The sequence below is a fragment of the Epinephelus lanceolatus genome, chromosome 10, assembly GCF_041903045.1.
Source record: "Epinephelus lanceolatus isolate andai-2023 chromosome 10, ASM4190304v1, whole genome shotgun sequence".
NCBI classification, from domain to species: domain Eukaryota; kingdom Metazoa; phylum Chordata; class Actinopteri; order Perciformes; family Serranidae; genus Epinephelus; species Epinephelus lanceolatus.
The window spans coordinates 17,464,783-17,483,988 of NC_135743.1; the positions used below are offsets into that span (position 1 = coordinate 17,464,783).

The window sequence follows — 19,206 nt, forward strand, 5'->3', positions numbered from 1 at the left end:
AACATTGCACCCAAGATGAGTTTCAGTTTCAAGTGACCATAAACAATACATTTAATACAGACTTACCTCCTGCTGGCACCAGACGTAAAAATGACGTCAGAACGATGTCGGACTGTTACGTCTGACAGATGTTAAATTTTGGTTGGAATGAAAATCGGGTTGATGATATTTTAAATGTCTAATAATGTTAGAATTCCATGTCGATGTTAACATTATGATTTTTTTCCGCAGATGTTGGGTTGCGTTCTTGATACCCTACAACCAAATGTCGGTATTCTGCATTAAGATGGCGTTGGCATTAAATTTTTGGAAGATGTTGGATTTTGGTTACTTAGCAACACAACTTTAAACCAACAAAATGTCAACGTCATCTGTCGTCAGGATTCTGTATCAATTGACCTCAGCATTAGACGTTGTCCTGATATTTAATTTTGGTCACCCGACGTCACAACCGAAATTCAACCAAATACCATCGTTAGAAAACGTTGGTGGCCAGCTGGGCTGTTTTAAAATAGCTGCACAATCCAGAAAATTTAAAGAGTCTGTTCACACCCAAATATAAAAAAACAACAAAAAAGAAACTTGGATATTTTCTCACTTACTTCTTGTATGTAGCGGCACAACTGATTTTGTTTTCATTTTCTGCCTCTATTCCAATACAGTGGACTTGAATGGAATTTCAATTCTGGTGCTTACAGCATTAAAAAATCACCTTTAACTAAAGGTGTACAGTCATGTTAGTGTCTCTATGAGGGTTTACTGAACAGGGCTCTAGGCAAAATTCAGAGTGTGCAAGATGTCTGGACTTGGCTTTAAACATGTAGGAGTCTGAGCCAACAGCTAAAAAGGTAAACACTATAAATGGTGCTAAACAACAGGGACAGTGCTGACAGAGCTGGGGTTGGGCGCCCCGCTTCTGTGCCAGTGACATCTGCATATCAGCCGTAACCGCTGTTTGAGCAAGTGCAAAGTGGCAGCGGTGAGCTAGCTTTACCACAACAAACTACAGAGAAGCTTGGATTACACCACACACAGAGGTAGCATGACTTCACTCTCTGCTCAGGACAACGTTACTCCTCTATATCTTACCATAGCATACCATAGCTTATATTAATGCTCTGAATGTCACATACAGAACCTTAGCACACTATGATGCTTTCAGCTAAACACTAGCTTTAGCATTCGAGCACAATGACAATGCTAACACGTTGATTAGCACTAAACACAAAGTACAGCTGAAGCTAATTAACAATACACTGAAAATGTGACTTGATGATTGGGCTAAATCAAATGTTAAGGGATCAGCAAAGTTATTACAATTCATCCAGAGTGGGGTTTAAACATGTTTAACAAATTCCATGGAAATCCTTCTGGTAGTTGTTGAGACACATCACTCAAAACCACAAATGTCAGCCTCATAGTAGCGCTAGAGGAAAAGTCAGAGGATCTCCAAAGTCGATAGGCTTCATCCTGTGGGAACTATGAATGTCTGTTCAAATTTTCATGATGATCCATTTGAAAGTTGTTGATATTTCAGTCTGCACCAAAGTGTTGGACCAAATGATCAACATAGAGCAACGCCGGCAGCATGACTAACACCTCTTTTCAGAAACAAAGTCCTGGATATTCTGGATAATCCACAGATTTTGCTCTGAACTGTGAACCTCTGTTTAGTTGGAAATAGTTTAAATGAGAGCTACTCACATGTTCACAGTGAGGTCTGTGGATTATTTTGAGTATGCTGGACTCATTTTTTGGAAAGACACATTGATGTTGAATTTATAACTGCAATTTCTAACAATTGAAATGCCATTCACCTCCATTGATTTGTTCAAATATCTCAAACTGTGGCCACATAAGGCCAAAACTGTCTGCATGGCTGTATGACTAGAACCACGTGGGAACATATATGTATATTTGTAATTTGTGTGAAGAGACTTTTCAAATCATGTTTTTAGGTTGCTCCACGTGAAAAAAATGATTTGAGATGACTGCCAGGAATAAAATGGCTGATTGGTGCCACCAGAACAAATCCTCCAACATTTAACAAGGTTACGCTGCGATCGCAAACACATTCTCGTAACATAACAGCATTATCTCGTGAAACCTCGCCGAGACAGTCTCCCAGCAGCTGAGCAGAATTGAGACACCCAGATGTTAGAACGTATCCGGCACAATATACCTGACCACAAACCCCATTCCCTGTCACCGAGGAGTGAGCCGAGCCTCCCCCTCCCTCAGCCTCCCAACCCAATCCAATCTGCAGCCGGCAAAATGAAACAAATAAACACTAATTCGGATTATTTACGTCCAGTTTACACCACATGACGGAAGGTATGAGAGGGAGAAAAAAGAGCTATATGGTGGGTGGATAATTGTAACAGTGGTAGTAATAAGTGCAGCGGCTACAGTGATAACAATTAGATTTGATTTCATTTGAGAATGCCTCCACAGCTGCTCCCCACTCACCCCCTTAACCCCCTTCTTCCCCTTTTTCCCGTCCACCCCCTCCTCTCCCTCCCTCCCCTCGCTCCTCTCCCCCTAGATTAAAGTGGGTGTGTTAATTCCGTGGTGTAGCGATCGAACAGCTCTGGCAACAATGGGAAATGGGCTATTGATCAGAACAGCTCAGATTAAGACTAGGCAGTGGAGCTCTTTCTTGCTCTCTTTCCCCTCCTTTTCTCTCCATTTCCCATCTTCTTCTGCCTGTCTTCCTGTCTGTCCTGCTTGTGTCATCTCCCCCCCATCCTCCCTCTCTCTTGTCTTTCACACCCTCAAAGAAGAAGAAAGTGTTTGCATGTATAAGAGAGTCCGAGAGTCTATGAGGATTTCCTTGTCCTTTCCTCCACTGTCCCTCCTCCCTTGCTCTCGCTGCTTCCCTCTTCTTATTTCCGTGCCCACAAGAACCTCCTCTATTCTCTCAAAACATCACATTCCAGCTTTATCAGATCTATGAGATGCACAGAGACTGACAACAAGTATACAGTAGCCTCAAGCGGAAATATAATGCACAGGCTGCGAGCCTTTTACCAGTTCACTTGCTGCAATTTGACATCCATTCACATGAGATTTGATATCAATCAGTCACAGCGAGGCCCTGTGTCCTGCCACAATTAAAATCCGCCCTATCAGAACAGCTCACATACCAAAATTAGCTGTCATGATCGGGCTGCGGGACAGAACACATTGGATTTGCATTGAATAGACATAAAACATACCAAATGTGAGGAGACAGCAAATCCATACAGTGAAAAGTGAGCTAAGAATCCCCTGCTCTACTTATATTAATTAACTCAGTCAATGGGGATGTGATAGGTCAGTTATTCATCCTCTTCCAGCGCCTCCCCACTCTGTCACATATACCTCCCAGGTGTCGGAGGCGCAGACGCTCCAGCTGCTGAGCAGGGATCAGCGGGGGAAAGAAAATAAATAAATAAACGCCCCCGCTGTGGACATCAGAACGTGCTGGTCTGAGATCAGTGCTTAGAGGTTACTGGCACGTTTCGGCGTGTGTCCACTCCTGCTTTTGCCCTTTTTGGATTTTAGAGGTGACAAACACAAGTGCAACAGACACTGCATACATGTGCAAATGCTGTCATGCACAGGCAGCACACACACACCAGTGGTCACATCAATATTGCCATGACCCTCAGGGGACTCGCAGTATTGGCAAAGCTTTCATCTGCTGAGTGTGTGAGCGTCTGATACTCCCTGCTCCTAACACACAGTCAAGCAGGAGATACAGTAAGGAAAAAAAATACACACAATCAAATACACAAAAGCAGCATGCGGTGCAGCTTTGTGCAGGTGTGAACCCCAAAAAAAATCTGGGCAAGGAGCTGAGAAAGTGTCAGCTGGAGGGGTTAACGAGGAGTGATAGAAGGCTGAGAGCAGCAGTCGACACTAGAGGGCGATAAAGAGGTGTGAGGGTTGTATCTGAGTGTGTGGTGATGTATGGCTGTGACCATGGCCACATTGTACCATTACTGCTCCATATATTTAATGTTTTTGGACCCCAACAGTTTTGTATACCAATTTTTTTGTTTGAAATCATACCGATTAAAACCCAGAGGTGTGTGAGGGACTGAGGACTTAATTTGCTTTCTATAAAAATTTAAATTAGGGTTGAAACTAATGATTGTTTTCATTATTAACTCATCTGCTGAATATTTTCTTGATTAGTTAATCAAACATTTAATCAATAAAATGTCAGAAAATAGTGGAAAATCCAAAGGTGACATCCTCATAAAATGGTCTGAAACCCAAACATATCAAATTCACAATGATATAAAACAGAAATTTTTAAAAATCTAACATTTAAGAAGCTGAAACCAGTCAATGTCCAGCATTAAAAAGTTTAACACAAATTCTGACCAATCATTTCAACTCTAATTCCAGTCAACCCATCAGCACCAGTTACCTCACAGTCCAGCTCAGCACTAAAACAAGACATACCAATAAAATAATCACCTCAAAAGCTTCTTTTTACCTCCAGCGTCTGGTCAGTGCTGCTCTGACCCTTCCCCTTTTTACCAGTGGGTGCATGTTGTGTTATCAGTTCAAGAATTTGACCTTTTCTTCCCTTGTCAGAGACATTATAAATCAGCCTAACTCCAACTAGACACCCAGCAGACACCGCAGCATCCCGCTCTTCCTTCCAGCTCCAGTCCCCCTTTTCTCCCTCATCCTTCGATCCCCTCACCTCTCCTCTCCTCTTGTGATTCCCTTGTCATAGACTCCGGCTCTCTGCGCTCAAGTGAGCTCCATAGGTTTACCTAATTGATTATTAAGTTGCTGATTGGGGATCAATTAAATAATTAAAGTTTGTTAAGGGCAGAGTCAATTTACTGGCACGGGAGCCAGGGCATGCTCTCCTCTACTCTCGCTCTGTATGTGTGTGTGTGTGTGTGTGTGTGTGTGTGTGTGTGTGTGTGTGTGTGTGTGTGCGCAGGTGTGTTTGTGTGTGAGTTCATTTATTCAGACGATTGATAGAAGTGATGCTATTGAGTTGAAGACAGATAATGTGTTTCATCGTATTGTGGATTTTGCTGCAGGGAAAATGTTGACAACAGTGAGTTTCTTCTTCTGCTGAAGCCAGACTGACAGGTGAAGCTCGACCTTTGGTGAGTGGCGTTTTAGGTTTCCTTTATATTCATAGAAGAGGAGGAGGAAAATATCTCTGTGGTCAGGTTGCATTTTACTCCACTTACAGAGAGGAAGTGGCAGTGATCCTCTATAGTTTCAGACTTGAATCCCACTTGCAGTGGCACCAGTAACTTCTCCATGCCACCTCTTCCTTTGCCTCTTTGGAGAATTGCTCCCTGAATCAAGTTGAGCAACTTTTGGGGGTCAGCATCTTGGTGACTCCTCGTGGCTTGGAGGTGAGACAGAGGCAGACAGGCTCCTCTTGGTGGTTGCAAAGAGAGCCCTAAAAGAGAAAACACACACACACACACCATTACACACACCCTCTCTCTCACACACACAAACCTCATATATGAGACACAGGAGCGGAAACGGGTCGAATCCTACTTCAAATTCTCTTTCCTCTCGGCTTGTCGACCGGGGAAAACAAACCGACCCGAGGCACAGCGAATGGGGATTTACTAATTAACTACTTACACAGGCGCGCACACACACACAGAGGGAGAGAGAGAAAGAGAGAGAGAGAGATGCACACCTCCTCTTCTATCCTCCCTCCTCCCTCCTCCTCCTCCTCGTCTCCCCTCCCTCCCTCTGCTCTCCTCCTCGGGTTCAGGTTGGTAGTAGTGCTGCCTCTCCGGTCGCTGGCTCGCTGCGCCGTCAGAGTGAATGCGTGTGGATAGACTGGTCGCACTTCAGCCGGTGAGAGCTTTAACAGCACTTCCTGAAAATAAAAAGCGGAGGTATGTTTTGCATTTGTACATTTTATTGTGGATTTTATTTTATTTTATTTTGGGGAATTAATGTCTTGTGGAAAAAAAAAAAGTTGTGCGGCATGGTGAGAGTGATGGATTTGTGCCGGCGATATTATTGTGTATTTTAATATTTCTGCCATTGCTAGTGTTGTCTGTGTTTATCTATTTAAGGATTGCTGTGTGACCAAAAAGTTGAACCGTGCCTAATTTACGCAGCGTCTTTTTGCTTTTATCATGAAACTTGGATTATTTTTTATCATTTTTTTTAGCTGTTTTCGTAAACTTTGTGCAAGTTTAAATCTTCTGCAAGCACACACACGCACAGCAGGAGAGAGGGAATATATACCCTGGTTTTGGTGTGCATGTGCAGGTGTGAAAGACTCGGCTACCCGGCAGCACTTTGATGCGTTCAGCTGTCGGCGTTGGCCCGGATTAGCCTTTAAGTGTCTCTATTTGTTAAGGCGTCCAGCCCTCACCTCCACACCGCCGTATCAATCAGTCAATTAAACAGCCACTCACACACGGCGAGCTGCACGAGACCTCAGCCCGTGCATCTCCTCCCTCCCTCTATGTGTGTGTGTGTGTGTGTGTGTGAGAGAGAGAGAGAGAGAGAGAGAGAGAGAGAGAGAGTGTGTGTGACCCCATTTAATTTACCTTTATAAATATGTTAGAAAGTGTGTTTGTCATATTTGGGCTCAGGTTCATTTATTTTGAGTGTGTGTGTGTGTGAGTGTGTGTTTTGTGCTGCTCCTGCTTTGCCCTCACATTTTGGATGTAATTGCACGTGGTAATATTTTGCATTTTTTGTATTAATTAATGATTAATCAATTGTTTTAGTTTCTGGACTTAAATCAATTTGGATCAATTTCAAGTTCAGCCTCCTGCTGCCTTGAAGAGTTTTTAAATGATTTTGCAGCCATATACACCAACATTTTTATATTTTCTAAGTTGATATTATTCCCACTTCTGCACAAATTATTTCCCTCACTCTAAAAAAAAGCACATATGCTCCAACTCTTGGACTCTGTGTGATCATCCGTCAATGTGTTCACCAAAGGAAAAAGCCGAAGTTTACTCCAACACGAGTGGAGCCGATGATTTGTATGTGTGTTCTCAGACTCGCATGGGAGTTAGTTTCAGAAGTGGGCGCATCGATACAGCGCCGAGCCAAAATATTTGGAATAATCTTTATGTGGATTCGCTGGTCTCTCTCTCCTCAGATTTTTTTTTTCTTTTTAGGTGTTTACCCCCTTACAACTTTGATGCATATTTATGTGCGCCGTGGGTGTACTCCATCAATTATTTGTGCCAGTATATTTCCAGATAAACAGTGTTTGTAAATCAATACATGCATGTAACTATTGCAGATTAAGAGATCGATCAATGGATCCACCCTAACCCCGGCCAATGTTGTTTTTCTGCCGTCAATTATTCACATCTAACTTTGCACAAGCTGCCTCAACAAAGTTTGGCTGCGTGTGTGTGCGTGGAGTGCGCGTGTGACAGAAAAACAAGTGGAGAAAGCTTTAAGTTCATTTGTTTTATTTTATTTACAACAAATGTATTTACTAAAACTTATAATAAAGATGATATAAGAAATAATATGTCTTCTATTGATTCTGGATGTAATTATTTTTAGATAAGTACAGGGAATAAATAAAACACTGCTGAATTATAGTGAATTATTTTTATGTTTTGCAGCTTTTTCCCGGCATTATTAAAACTCTTCTGCCTTTTTTTAAACTTATCAGCCAACCTCACAGTGCTTCAGCCTGATGGCCTGCAACAGCTCCTCCGGTGTGTGTTTCCTGTGTGTGTGAAGTTTCAGGCCAACGTGTTGAGCCTCTCCTCTCTTCTGCAGCCTCGTCCAGCAGCTCAGGCCGTTTTTAATTGGATTATTTCCCCTAGTTTTTTTGTGCCGCTTCTCGCCGGTCGTCTCATCCGTCTCTCCGCTGTCAATACTCGGTGGAAATATTTCCGACATTAAATGGCATTTGGGAAAATTTCTCCCCACGTCACTCACCCTCCCCTCCTTCATCCTTCACCTCTGCACGACTGGCTTTGAACTCGTTAACCCGTCCAATTACATTTGTTATAATATGTGCACTTTAACGCGGCTGCTATTTACCACACACTGTGCAGGCATTTATTATAAGCACCTCTGATTGCTGCTCTCTGCTCCAGTCATTTACAGTTATAATATTATTATTATTATTATTATTATTAATAATAATAATAATAATAATAATAATAATAATTATTATTATTATTATTATTATTATTATTATTATTATAGATTGAATTATGTGGACCAGCTCTCCTATAAAAAGTAGTATAAAATTAATTTTCGTTTCAAATTAATAGGCCTATTCTATTTTTATTATTAATAATATTATTATCGAACGAATAATTTGCACCTGAGTTAATTTCTCAAAGCACCCTGCTGTGAACTTGTGCACCTTTTCCACATAATTTAAAACCCTGCTATTATATTCTTACCATAATATAATAATTTTATCAGCTCTGATTAATCGATTTAATTTTGTTTTTAGGAATTTTTTAAATTCATTTACAGCTGTTCTGTCCGTATTTCATTTTAACCACTCGCCGTAACTTCCATAAAACAAAAATAGAAATATTGCTTTCATTTTTTACAATTCGTGTATCTATTATTTTACTCTATTTTTTTAAAAGATGATTATTAGAATTATTATCTATTATTAAGTTCGTATTTTGATGATACCTGAGTTTTTAAGTCCGACACAAGCTGTGAAACAAACTTCAGTTTTCGGGGTTGTGTTCGTGATTCTTTACTGAGGATATATGAGTTTGGGTGTAATATATTTTTCTTTTCTCCGATTTCTTTCCCCACACTTTCCTCTTTTTGGAAATAGAGTATTGGCTTTCTTTTATTCATCAAGGCAGTCGACTTATGGGGGCTTTCACCTCTCCTCATCTCCATCTCATTCGGAAGAGAAACTTCTGACTGCGCGAGAGGCGGGTTTTGATTTTTTAAAAATGCTCTCATCCTTAATGTGTTGTCATCTGGAAAGCAATTTCGTATGATCAAAGTGCGGCTAGTTAGTGCGGTCAATATCCTTTCCAGCAAGCTTCTCATATATCGATAACGAGACAGCAGAGCCTCTCGCTGAGCTGCGTTCAGGGCCTCTGTATCCGCTCTGTGTTCCGATAAACCCGGATACAGCCCGTGCGTAAAAAGAGCTATAACCTCATATATACATATCAGAGGGCTTCTGTGTAAATACAGCAAAATTATAAATCACTTTAAAGGGCGGGTTGTTGGGATATTGTGGAGGAATGAGCACCATCAAGTGCGATAAAGTCATTAAGTGTGCAAAAGTCATTATAGGGTTATTATAGTGATTTTTCTCATCTTGGCATCTCTTGCTCCCTCTCGTTGTCTCCGTTACTGTAGCCTATGACAGTAAAGAGTAAATAAGGTGATTGATCTGTGGTCCATGTGGCAGCAGTGGTCCTGCGGGAAAACAGCACAACACAAGCCCCAGGATCGGCTCCAGTCAGCTGCACCACAGCGTCACCGCTCCCCAATTATTTTATTTACTCTATAAGAGTTTAATTTCTGATTTGAATTAAAAACTTGTCCGTGCACTTGTCTTTCTGTGTCCTTAATTTAATTTACTATGTGTTATTTTTTTTCCCAGTGACGCCTTCCTGCAGTGCGATAGCGGCACTTTCCCCCCTCTCGCCTCCTCCCTCCATCCCGGGTCGGAACACACGACGGGCAGCGGCGGACAAACTCCAGTCCGAGTCCGAGAGACGGTGATCGGGCTTCGGCCTCAGGTGCATCTCTGAGGCGGGGCGACGCGGAGGTCCAGGTGGGTGGATTTCCTCCTCAACCTGCCAATATCTCAATCTCCCTTTGCTCTCCTCGGCTGCTTTTCTCTTACACTTACCTTCATTTGACTTTTAAAACCACGCTCATTAATTACACAAAATGCACCCTATGTTGACAACATGGGGACCTGATGTCACTTGAGGTCAGGATGTTTTTATGTGGGAGGAGTCATTTAATGCTGATTTAAAATTGCACTGTGTCAGTGTGGAGATGACACTGTGACACTTGCAAGTAGAACAGTAATTTTGTTCTTTTATTTTAATTTAAGGATGTATCACTGCACTCTATGAAATCTTCAATGCTCTCTGTCCACAAATGTTATCCAAGAACTCTCACTGCAAATTAACCAAAGATATTTTGATTGTTACATCAGTTTTTTAACAAGATTTTCTTGGTCAGATACTTTGATCAGCTTTGGATTCATGGTTTATTTATTTATTTTTATTTTTATTTTTATTTTTTTGAAACACCTCTTTCCTCTTCCTCTTTAAAAATGTGTTAGCGGTGTAGCAGCACAGACCTGTCTGTGAATAATCAAAGGTGTCAAATGCGCCATGCAGTCGCCCTTGGCCATTACCGATCACATGCAAGATGCTCCTCCAGCCAGCCAATGTACGAACACTTCCTCCGGCTCTTCTGCTCCCTCACTAACTCTTCCTTTCTCATATTAGCCTCTTGGCGCATCTTAAAATTTGTGTTTTATTATTCATTATTCAACGTGCATTACTGTTTGGTCGTAGACACACTTCTACCTGTTACACACAGGTCTATAGGGCAATTGAAGGACTCCTCGCTATCTTTCCCACCATCTCCAAGCCTCTGTCCTGCTTCCCCCTCCCCTCCCTCTCCCTCGACTCCCCCCACAATCTCTCCCATGGCCCTCATACCCCTGTCGTCTCTCGCTGCCACACCTGGTAACTACAAACTTGTACACAATAATAACAGCCAGATGTATCCATCTATCTCTTTATCTAGCCTGTCGGCAGTTAGTGGAGTGGCTGAGAGACTTGCAGGCGTGAAAGGTCAGTTAATCAATGGCGCACAATTTGACAAATCCCAGCGACTCTTATCATCCTCACGGGCGTTTAGGGCCGAAAGGAGGACCACCGAGATAAATGCTTAATCCTGACTGCACTGTGTGAGAGAGAACGAGCGAGAGAGGACAGATACAGGAGCGCTGTGAAGCAGATGGGCATGCAAAGAGGTTGGGAGGTGGAAGGGGGGGGCGGGGGGCTTTGAAGGAGTTGGCGACTGGGAGAGAAATGGGAGAAAGAAAGAGGGAGACGTGGAAGTGGCTCAAAGCAAAACTGGAAGGTGAACAAATGTGCCCGCATTTGGAAATGACAGATTCTCCTTTTCTCTGTCACAATCAAAAAAAAAGAGGGGACGACTTTGTGGCTCTCAGATCATCGAATGTGCCTCAGGCTGGACAAGCCATGCACACGCCTTGTGGGTTGACATAGAAATCGTGGTTCGCTCCCTGTTATGGCGCTGCTGCTGTGTGTAAAGTTGAGAAAAACCTGAGGAAAACAAAGGTATGAGTGGTTGAATTCTCCTGTGGCATGTTAGCCTGCCTGCAGCAGTGTGCAACCAAGAGGAAAATGAGCTTTTGTCCACAAGGCTGGCCTCTTTTTTCCCTCAGTTTTTTGAACTGCAGGGGTTTGGAAGGTGGCACAATTTCTTTGCCCTTATACCCTTAACAAGGATCACCTCGGTATGACATGGCTGCAGCTGTTTTATATTAAACTGTAATGCACTTTTTTATTTCTTCTTGTCTTATTGGCATGAATCTAATTTAGGCTAATTATCAAAATGGTGTCATTGCCACCAAAAGTGACTCCCTGAATGTGTGTGTGAGCATCTTTTTTCTTTTTTTTTTCACAGAGCTGCTTGAGCAATCACACAGACAGACGCTCATGTCCTTTATCTCCATCTCAATACAAGTTCAGTGTAATTCGATTGAGATTAGTTGCACTGGCATGACAGCAGATCCCTAGTATTGCCAAAGCACTTAGGAGGCAATGACAGGACCACATCGACGTGCGCTAACACATACACAACACCCTGCGACTGGCCAACCTTGTAGGGAGAGTAAAACAGAGTGTGAGAGGGAGAGAGGGAGACAAAGTGGAGAATGGAGAGACAGAGTGACAGCCAAGTCAAAGAGGTTTTGGCAAAATCTCAGGATGATGAAGTTAAGGGATGATAGAAAGTTGTCGAAAGAGCGCGAGAAGAAGAGGGGGAAAATGATGAAGGGACCCGGATGACGAGCAGAGCTGAAGCATGACAGAGTGCGGCCAAAAAAGATGAAAGAATGATTGACTCGTGGGGAGAGTAATGGAGAGACGGAGGGAGGAGAAAGAAGGGAGGTAGATGAAATGGAGGAAGAGGGGAGCAAGCGGGGAGAAAGGGCCGAGGACGGAGAAAGGGAGGACAAGAGATAAAGGGAGCGAGAGAGGATAAAATGTTTAAGAGTGATGTACAAGAAGAGGGGAGAGGAAGAGATTTACTAGAAGAGAGATTAAGTCAAGTTGTCCCCGGTCAGTCATTAATCCGATTTAAGAGCAATTAAGGTGAGACTGATTCCTTCCTAGAGAGAAAGAAATAGATGGAGAGGGTGAAGAGAGGAGGGAGAAAGAGAGGAGACAGCGAGGGAGAGAAGAAAAGAGTGATTGAAAGAGAAAAGTGGGAAAATAAAACAGGTGTTTGAACTCTGAATGCCGGTTAGTGGACAAATTAGAGGCAATGCAATGTATAGAGAAAACATGGCGACTGGGAGATGCAGTTATCTCTCACAGTTCTGATATTTTACTACGTGCACAATACATGACTTAAAAATAGATCAACCTACATGTGAAACTGTTGAAGGTCAAAAGGAGTTTAGGGTGAGAGGTGAAATTAAAACAAAGGTAGTACATAGGGTTTTGGTTGTGGTTTTTCTTACACACTGGTATCCTTTGAATAAGAGACATTTCCCGTGAGATCAGGATCATACAGAAGTAACTCCTGACACCGCTGACAGAAGCTTAATGTGAAAGCAACCAACCAGGACCTCCAGTCTGCATGTTGGAGCGCTGCTACCTGTGAGATTATTCCTCTGAGAGCGGGCAGAAGTTGTAAAGTTGAGTGTAAGGTGAAAGCACAGAGGCCGTTTCCCTCCCGTCAGCACGAGACGGAGAAGGGCAGAGAGGAGATGGAGAGATGGAGAGTGAGGGACAAAGTGAATCTTCTTTGAATGAAAATGAAAAAAAAAAGCAAAAAGCATAGAAGCAATGAAGGAACTCCTCCTCCTCCTCTTCCTCCACCTCCTCCTCCTCTTCCTCCTCCAACAAACCCCTCCAATCCCCGCTCGGTGTGCTCTGTTGTTTCCAGATGTGTATCAGAGGTCCCGGGGTCGACAGAGGGGTCCCTCCACTGCTGTAGCATTTCTATGTCTATTGGGAGATGGTGGTCCTGATAGCTCGGCCGTCTGACATGTACACAACAGTACATAAATCAAACGCACACATACACGCACTCACTCCATTTATCTCCCACTCGAGCAGTGCGGTGATAGCAGCCAACTCTGCATAGAGTCACAGAGAGGGAGAGGGCTGTGGTCTGTCTTGTTAAGTGGGAAAGTAATGGGTAGCTGTAAAAGGTTTACTTCTGTTGCTGCCATCTCTATTGTTCAGTGTTTGTGCCTCTTTTGTTTGATGTGCCTGAACAGTATACAGCACACTCGACTGCGTCCATAATTGCTGTTCCACAACTGCAGGACAAGAGTGTGTTATTATGAAGCCTGTTAAGGCAAAGAATGGGCCAAATTGAAAGCTGAGGTCATAGATTTTGTGGTGCGACATTTTAGGCATCTGAATGGAAATGATTTTACATGATTTCATTCACTTACATCAGTGCTGAATACATGTGTTTTTTAAAGGCAGCTCACCATTATAGGGAAAATTACCTTATACACATCTCCGTATTTTATTTCTTTTTTTATTCCGGCTCTTCTCCCATCAAGATTCTGTCTATTTTTCTGTGGCGCATCCATTGCAGTTTCTGTGTACCAATCTGTAGCCCATCACAAGTCCCAGATTGAGAGGCCATTTGGCTGCTGTTGACAGGAGGGAGCAGCTATTGACAGGGCCCTGCCGGGGAGGCGTGTCTCAGGCCCCACGTCCAAAGCGTTTGTGGCGTTTAATACACTGTAGCTGTGGTCTTCACAGCCCTCACCCTGCATGCTACTGCCATAGGGATCAATATGCACTGGGTTAGAGAGAAATGGACCATCTGATGCACACTCAGAGAGGGGGATAAGGGAAAATGAGTGAGAGAGACAGAAACAGCAGGGAGGGGTGGGGTAGCAAGGGATTTAAAAGAAAAAGAGAGGAGCAGGCTTTAAAAAAAGGGGAGATGGCGAGACCAAAAGGAGGAGAAGAGAGGGGAGGAAATGATTAGAGGCACGGTTTAAAAGACATGGAGGCAGAGTGCTGCCCAGCACGGAGATAGATAGCAAGGGAGAGAAAGTGGTCAGTGGTTGAAAGAGACATTCAGCTGGGAGAGAAAACAGATTGGAGTGAACGGCGATAGACACTGAAAAAGAGGAAGACTCTAGACACCAGGGAGGATACACACAGGAAAGGAAAAAAGACATAAGGGAAGAGGAGAGTGGGAGATAGGAAGGGAGAGGGGGCGGTAGACGAAAGGAGGGGAGGGAGAAAAACAGAGCGCGAGAGAGGGGTGCGGGGGAAGGATGAGGAGGAAAGGAGGGGAGGGGGGTAAAATTTCCATCAGGTTTTCAATTGGGGCGGATCAATAGTGTATTAGAGCTCACCTTGACCCCGTCTCTCCCTCTTCTCCCCGGCCCAGCACACAGGCCAAGCTTCTCTCCCTCACAGCAGGGGACAGAGAGGGGGAGAGATTGCATTACGGCCTCCCTTTCTTGGACCAAAGTGGCAGAAAATGGCACAATAAAAGCAAGAGCGGACAGAAAGAAAGAGGAAAACTAAGTCGCGCGGCAGGCAGAAACAGAGAAAGTGGGAGACAAGGAGTAAGAGAGAGTGGAGCGAGCTGGAGGAGACACCAGCGGGTGATGTTGTGCTTGTTTGGACTGAGCTTTCTGAGAGAGGAAACCGGTTGGGTGCCAGGGTGGGTGTGTGTGCATGAAGACATGACTTGTTTGTATCACCACAACACTCAAAAGGACAGGTTGGAACTGAAGTATGTCATCCGCAAAAAAACACATAGATACTTACGGAGTGCAGACATACACATGCATGTCAAAATTCTTTATATAAATGTGCACACTCTTGATCCACTCACAGGGACTGTATAACCTTGATAGTTCTGTATTGCGTCACCCAGTGTCCTGTGGGTTGTATTTCTGCTGTCTGCCGGGGTCATCATGTCTGCATGTAGCAATCACACATGTTCATGCATAAGCCTGATCTCATTTGGGCTGCATTGACTTTGGCTGCTTACCTTGAACATAATAATCTTAATCTAATAAAACAAAACTTTAAGCTGCACTAAGAAAACAATCCCAAACAACCGTCTTTCTAACGGAACAAATACGCTTCTCCTTTAATCAATACAGCTACCTACACAGGCCATGTAACCGCCATTTTGATACACGCTATATCCAAATACCCACAACCCAAAGTAGATTTTTACACTAATAGTTTATTTTCTTCCGTATTACATGCGTGAATGTAGTGATTGTGTGTTTGGCTTTGAGCCCTGCCAAAATGCAGCTAACCTACAGTCTGTACTACATCTGAACACATCCTTTGTGACACTGAAGCTCCTGCTGCTGCTCTGCTAACATGCTCCTTTCAGTATGTAGGTTTTGTAGACATTATTTGAGGGTGTGGGTTTCAGCACGTTTGCATCCCTTCACCATTAATTTATGTTAACTTATTTATTACCCCTCAGCACAATCTTTTACTAAACTGAGTCAAACTGTAGCTGCCTTGCGCAGATATTGTAGAAAGTAGTCCTTCTTAAGACAGTATTTGACGTATGCTGAGGTTTCGGAGAATCATCCAGTATCAACATTGTTTTTCTGGTGATAGGGTTGGATATACTTAGCTATAGCTTGCCAAGTACTTATAGCTAACCTGTTAGCAAACATTTGCCTACTTACACATCCAGCACACACAGAGAAGCAGGAGTATCACAATGGGACAACCCTGCCTCCTAGAAAAATGCTTGTATGTTACTAAACTGCTTTCTTAATTACGTTGTTGTGGCAATGTAATCACTGTCTGTATTATGTTCAGAGCTTTTACTTTCAGGTAGCGAAATGCTACATTCATGCACCGTATAGGTTTCAGATGGAGGTAGTTGGGGAGGATGGTGGGCATAGAAAGTGCAGGATCTTGACACTAGAACTTCGGGTTCGCATCCAGATTCCCGTCTTAGATTGAGACAACAAAGTATTTTGGTTAAGGTTAGAAAAAGATAAATATTAATGAAGTAGTCACGACAAGCGAAGACTGTATTGCTAGATTGCCTGTTTTGGTGTAAAACTACTAAAATATGTTGTCAGTGGACATTTGCTTGCAACTGAATTATGTTTTTGCTGATAATTCAGTATCAAAATTGTGGTGCCTTGCCAGATTCGTTAATCCACATTTCCTCATTACATTTTTCTCTGAATTTAATTGCAGTTTCAAAATGATGGTGCATTAATGTACCATCATTTTGAACATGTACCATGTTCTAGGAGACAGAGCTGCTGTGGAATTATGTTTCTTGCCAATATTAACAGGCCTTTTTGCTCCATTTTGGTCTCCACCATCACCTGATACAAATATGTAGCTTTTTATCCTGCTAGAAGTCTTGGTGTTTTGCACCATCCACTGGTTTACTTTGATTTTTTTATGCAGTTTCATGCTAGCCAGGTAGCATACATTCACATTATGCAGGTGTATGAGATGGTTGCTTATGATTTTGTTTAGCTGTCCATGAGAGCTGAGAGACTCAACCATGCAGTCTGTCTCTGGGTCGGAAAACATGAGCTGCAAGCAGTCCAGCTGCCAGAAGAAATTGTTGACATTGTACATTACTTCAAGCCACTGATTCGTACGTCAACGTTTATAAAGTGACGTAGCTGTGATTACATGTATGTGAGCTGACTTTGTCATTGGGAGGTGGATGGAGGAAGGCATGATACCAAGGCAAAACAGCTGCCAAGCTGCAGACAGCAGCAGAGCACCGTTCGAGACCAATAAACAATAAAACTGGTTCTTTCTTAGCGAGAATTTGCAGCATTTCCTGCCGTGATTGTGGCACTAAAACTGGGTGTTTGAAGCCAAAACAGCACGATCATTTCCTGACAATAACCAGGTGGTTTTTGTGCCTAAACATAACATTAAACACAGTGTTGCTGAAATGTAAAGAAACATAAAGTTTCAATTGATCTGTAGCAATGTACAAATGTTACATATCCGTGGTTAGCATAAACGTACAATGCCAACATTTATTCTGCCGATTGGGTTGCTAAAAGGGACTAGAAGCTATGTGGAGCTTTAGAGTTAGGTGTTGATCCTCACTGAGTTTAACATTACAAACTCACTTATTGTTACGACAAAAATATCACACAAGCTGTCAAAGTAATTTGTAGTTTTTGAATTCAGCACTGCTACAGCTAGATCTATCATTATCCATAGGATGTGATGTGAGAACTTCAGCTTTTTGTGTTACTTCTATTTCCTGCTGTGAGAATAAGTTGCACACAAACACTCAGACATGCAGACCACCACCCATTCACACACACACACAGAGACATAAGGCTGTTAGGACACTCTCCATCACTGGAGGACAACAAGATGTGAAGCTGTTCGAGGAGGACAGAGGCAGGGGGGGTGCAGAGGGAGCGCGTTGATGGGGGGAGAGGTTGAATAAAAAAAATTGATCTGTGAATTTAGCATTTAGACACAGTTTACAAAGCGACATAGAGAGGAGGCACAAGAGCAGAGGGGACTGTGCGGGGGAGGACACTTAACTTTACAATAGGTCAGCTCTGCCGATTTGACTAACTGTAACCCTGACATCCTTCCTTGTGTGCCTCGCCGTGCATATACCCCCAGAAAATAAACACAAAATACGATTCTCAGATTCTCTCCCTCAACGATCCATCTTTGGGCGAGCGTGTGATTTAGCTGTTTAGACAGGAGCTTGTTTGTAAAAGCGCAGACCTACTAGCAGCACCATCCTCATCTCTTCCCCACATTTCCTAATGCTGTTCCTATTGTCACCCATCCACACTCCAGTGCACATGCACACGCCAAGGAGGCCGACAACAACGCACACACACACATACACGCACACCCTATCTCTGACACTCACACAGTAACACACAAACTCTGTCCCACTCGCTGAGGGGGAGAAAAGGGAAGAAAAAAGGAGAGAAAAAAGAAATCGATCGCCGGGGATAGCGGTGCGCGTCGGAGAATCGTATCTTGTCAAAATAATATATTACCCTCATCCCCGCCTGATCGATGCGGTGGATTAGGGACGGAGGGCTCCCTCTCTCCCCTCCTCTCTCTCCCTCTCTTCCTCCTCGGTGCTTGGTGCAGTTTAATATTTACCTCCGTGAAAGAGCGGCCGCGACGGCTCTCAGCCCTAATTGATTCCGACACATGGGGCTCTGTGCTCAGGCTGCGGATGAGAGAGGGAGGGCCGGCTGGAATGCAGAGGGAGAGAAGAGAAAGAAGAAGAAAAGAGAAGAAAGGAGGGAGAAAGGGCTGGAGGATAAGACAACAGTGTAAACAGCAACATCGTGGAAAATGTGGTGAATGCATATGCTTAATTTCACGGAGGGGAGAGACAAAAGAAAGAAGCTGCAGGAAAAAAGAGAAGGGCAAAAGTGAAAATGCCAAGCTCAGGTATTCAGTTTAAAGAAGTGGATGGATAAAGTTTACAGATCTGATAGAGAGACACAGTGACTGAGGAACTACAGGGAAACCATGGAGGTCAGAGGAAATATAGTTGGAAAGGTGTAAGATGGAGATAGGAGAGCTTAGGGTGGAGAGGGATGGTGATGTGCGTGGCACAAATGGGGGGGGATAGCAGAGAGGAAATGAATCAGGAAGAATGAGGGAAACGGAGAGGAGTAGGTGGAAATGGGACAGCGCGCGGAAACGGCTCCAGGAGAGCAGGAAGAGAAACGGGAGGGATGAGGGCCGAGGAGAGCAAATGAGAGGGGATTAAGAGAGCGACATGAAGATGGATAGAAAGAGAGGAGTGAAACATGACGGGCGGGAATGTAGAGCACCAATAAAAGCACGAGAACGGGGAGGAAAGAAATAGGGGGGGATGATGGAAAAAAGAGCCCGGCGCAGAGGTGACAGAATGATATCAGGTGGGATAGACAGAAAACAGGAGTGATAGCGGAGCAAGAGGCGGGAGGGTAGAGAGGGACCATATTTTCCGTTGAAGGAACTG

The 19,206-nt window shown here is 43.5% G+C and overlaps 1 protein-coding gene across 3 annotated transcripts in view; it reads left to right on the forward strand.

Moving 5' to 3' along the window:
- The window catches only part of erfl1 (Ets2 repressor factor like 1), a 58,257-nt gene that overhangs the window by 4,855 nt on the left and 34,196 nt on the right, over positions 1–19,206 (forward strand). For 2 of the 3 annotated variants that reach the window (XM_033640039.2, XM_033640041.2), the window contains exons 1-2: positions 5,424–5,885; positions 9,581–9,754. The gene's annotated coding sequence lies outside the window, so the exon portion shown is untranslated. Of the gene's footprint in view, positions 1–5,423; positions 5,886–9,580; positions 9,755–19,206 lie in introns of those variants that run through there. The other variant, XM_078171702.1, reaches the window with a different exon arrangement.